The following is a 4,404-nucleotide window of genomic DNA, read 5'->3' on the forward strand; positions in this document are numbered from 1 at the left end:
GAGGGGATTTCCGGTCAGAGTCACCCAATACCTCCCTGGAATCTCAGAGGTTTGGAATCCAATGATGTGGACGAGCCCGGGTTGCTATAAGCCACAAAGCAGCCATGTAATTCCACTTTAGATTTAACCTCAAGGTATTAAAACCGGCTTAGTGTCAAGATATATCGCTTTAGCTGCGGCATTAGCTAAGATAAAAGAAAAATGCTGTTTCATTTCAGCAAATTAAAATCCCTTTTTGTGTATTATAAACAAACTAGTACCTTATAAGCATTTTTTTATCATTATTTTCTCAGTCAGGCGCAGAACCACTCCTTATAGACTGACCCAGTCACAAACCCAGGTAGCGTGGTCCCTTCTCCGTGACCTTTCCTTAATTCTTTCACCACGTCTGTTTTCACAACAAATGTTGTTAGTCATACAAAACCCCTGTTCCTAATAGAAATAGTTTCAAAAACTCCCTGTTGGCTCTTTGGAGAGAAAACTAACTGTGAGGCATGTGTAAGGTCGTGTGTGCAATAAGTTTTGGTCCAGTAGGTTTTATGACTTCTTGTGATGAAACATCTGTTCAGATTTGTGGACAGGCTACAGCTGAGAACAGAGTGCATGGATGTTTTTGTAAACTCGGTGTTCTTAAAGCTAGTTAGACTTTTCATGGAGCTAATTTTACTTTATTTTGTTGTTCTGGTATGTTTCTAGTAAAAGCTCCAGCCCAGTAATCTCCAACATTTTTTTACACCACGGACAGGTTTCACGTAAACAACTTTTACGGACTGGAACAGAATTAGCCAAAAAAAAAAAGAAAAAAAAGTATGCCAAAACTACTGTGTGGTGTTGACTCCACCCACTGCAGACTTGTATTTGAAGAAGTGCATTGTGGGAGTTTGCTCTATCACTGGTCTTTACCTTTGATGGTACAAAAGAATTGAACTGAGCCAGTATTAGAAAATGTTTTACATCCGACACCAACAGAATGAAGCCAATTAAGTCATCATTTTTCCAACGCCATTTGGAACCAGAAAAGTTTAGTAAGCAGTGATTGATCAGAGTCGGTCTGAATCAATGTTTCTATGGCAACTACTGACAAATTAAAAGAGTAATAGTTGTTTGTTTCTCTGACTTATCCCATCCATTTGCAAAGAAATTCCAAGTTCCAAATGCAACTTGTCTTGTGTTAAATGCCACCAGGCTGCTTTTAGCACTCAAGATAATCAAGATTATCCGGTGGACTTTCAAAATAAAAGATTTCCGTCTGATTTAAAAAAAAATAAATAAAAAAAAAATAAAAAAAAAACAGGTATAATTTATTAGTTCTTCTGCGGTCCGGTGGCAAGGGATCCACAGACCGGCATCGCCCACAGCTCAGTAGTTAAGGAACACTGCTTTATACAGTACATTCTTCTCTATAAAGAACCCCAAAGCGGTATTTTGATCCATTCATGCATTTAAGAGTAATCCTCTAAAAACCTGCGCTGTCTGCAGAAGCCCCTCCCATACCCATACTGTGCTGACATCAGCACAGTAGGAACCGCCCCCTCCAGGAAGAGTCTGCTCAACACTCAATTTCTCCACGGAGCTAGTAGTGATCAATAAAAAAAACGGTCATTTTAGATGCAGAATACCACATATCTTCCAATTGTGTCCTGTCTTCAGTAAATTCCAGCTCAAGCAGATGTTTGTTACTTTAGATGCGGGCTCCTTTAAGACCCCCCAATCGGTCGGGCACAGTCGTTCAAACATCGAGTGAATTTGTGTTGTGAACTAATGTAGCAATGGCCAGGGCTACTGAAGGCAGATACGTGGTATGTGCATCCATCTTTGAAACAATTTGGATACTGTTTAATTTCGTGGGGGAAAAGAAGAAAGAAAGACTCAAGGATGATGTCATGAAATGGGCGGCAGCCGGAACTTCAGGAATCGAGTCGTTTTACTTCGGGGAAGGAAGAAACTCACAAAAATATAATAAATATTTCATTAATAATTTGTTTTTTAGTGTTCCAAAAGTAATATGTGTTCATATATATGGATATAATTTACTCTAAAATGGTTAAGAAAAATCATAGTATTGCCCTTTTAATGATTAAGTTATATAAGAAGCAAAAATAAGGTTGGGGTCGTTCTTGTCGTGGTTGTTTTGGGGGAAAAATAAGCAATTTTTTTATGCTAGTCTTGAAAAACACACTATGCTGATTAAAACAAAACCCGTCACATCTAGAATAACTATGCAAATTGTGAATTAGTATGTCTGAATTAGCGAGTAACTTGTGATAGGCAACTTTGCAAAAGTTGACCGTTAAAAGTGAACCGGATTAGTTCAACCCTTTAACACCAGAGCTTTAGGTCCAATGTTAACCTTCTTTGAATTGCTGTTTTCACAATTAAAGTAATTCCAACAGATTCTGAAGCACAAAAAAGCAGCTTTGCGCCGATAAGCAATACTTTGGTTTTGATTGAATTCCCTCCATACAGACAACTTTGTGCCATAAGGCATTCCCCATTTTGTAGGGCTGTGCAAATCTACAAATCTAAAATCCAGTGCCCTAATTTCCTAGAAGTCTCCGCAAAAAAATAAAATACAAACACATTAAACTAAAGTGCATTGATTCTCACTGGTTTGGTGTATATAAACCAAAATGCAATGTTTTTGAACATTTTTTTACTTTAAAAAATTGATGTAAATGTTTTTTTAGATATCCAAGTTTTCATCATCAGAACACACACACACACAATCTTCATAAAATTTTCATATTTATTACATTTTTACTTCAGCAAATGGGTAACGTCATATTTGCTGTTATATATTTTTATTTATTTTTTTTAAGTAGTGAGCATGGTGTCCGAATTGCGTTAAAGTCCAGAGCACGAGATAGTCTTGCACTATATATTCTTTCAGGGGTTAGGAAACAATGAGGGAATTTGGGCACAGCCTGTACAGTTATAACATGATAGTAAAGTATTGCATTAGTAAACCAAACTTTACGTTTGTAAGGTGTTCCAGCTGCTTTTATGTTAATAGTGTTTAGTTTTTTTGCTGCTATTGTGTTAAAAGATTAATGACGGTTTTATACGAAGCTTTCACCTTTAACGTGTTTTAACATTAATAGTGGGCAAAAAAAAAAAAAAAAACTTCTTAAGAGCTTTTTTTAAAAAACAATACACTGTTTTAGACTGCAAATATGTTTTTTTTTTTGCCAACAAGTCTCATGAACACCTTAAAAAAAAGTCTGCAAGTTTATTCACCCACTCACGTGCATGCCGTGGGTTCAAACATAAAGACACCGGCAAAATAAAAGTTTTCCTGCGGTGGAGCACATAAACATCAAGTCAGTCTGATCAAGTTGCAAAGTTTGTCTTAAGCTCTTTTTTAAAAATAAACTGAGATGTGTGTCTCCATGCTCAGATCTCCTCAACTGCATCTTTGCTTTTTTTTTATTCCTTTTTGTCAAAGTGTTATAATTGATTTCTGGCATGAAAATGTTTTCAACCATCATGGAGCAGATGAAGAAATGTCAGGAGTGTTTTGTTCTTAGCATGCAAATTAATAACTGAAAAAATGTTATTTTTAACCAGTATATTAATATACAGCTAATCTGGGATTAATATGTATTTAACTATCACAATAAGCATAATTAAAAATCTTTATTGATTGAAAACGTTTTTAATGCAAATATTCATTTGATCTTTGTAATTTTTTGAATAATTTGTCATGAAGTGTGATAGAATACTTCGCTGAAGTGATCAAATCCGTCAAAAATACTGATAAAAAGCTAATTACACTTTTACTGAAAGGACTGCTTAGGCTTTCAACAGTCTTTTGTAAAGGTGCCACAAACTGTTACAGCCTTAAATACGACATTTTTCTCATTATTTTGGCATGTTGGATGACAGTGTTGGACTTGAGGAAGTGGTTAAAAAGTTATTCTAATTTACTCAAAGCAGCTTGTGAAGGAGAAGTATCAATTTCAAGAATTTGCTGACTGTTCTTGCCTGATTTGAATTTGAACCTGTTAAAAAGTATTTTTTTTTAGAAGAGAGCATGAGTGAACTTTTGCACATTCCACACCTCCTGTAGGCTGATGGACATTTCAGTCTTTCTTGCACGATTTTTGGCAGAATTATGTAGAATTCTTTGGGTTGTCTCACAGCCAAGAATAAGTGACACCAGGACCACCAGGGGTTCATGGCAGGCTTTTCAACACTAAATCCGTATCCTTGTCATCTTTCTGTTTCCAGCCTTACTTGCAATGCTGACAACCTAACTAGTGACAGCCAAAAATGTCCACAAAAAAAAGGCCACCAGCTAAATGACAAGTTCAGTTGTGAAGATGTCTCTTGTTTAAGACCAATTCTAATGGAAAAAGCGTTCCCAGTGGTCTTCTAATGAGGATTAAGCTACTCTTAGCCATA

This window comes from Oryzias melastigma, linkage group LG22, assembly GCF_002922805.2.
Source record: "Oryzias melastigma strain HK-1 linkage group LG22, ASM292280v2, whole genome shotgun sequence".
Lineage (NCBI taxonomy): Eukaryota > Metazoa > Chordata > Actinopteri > Beloniformes > Adrianichthyidae > Oryzias > Oryzias melastigma.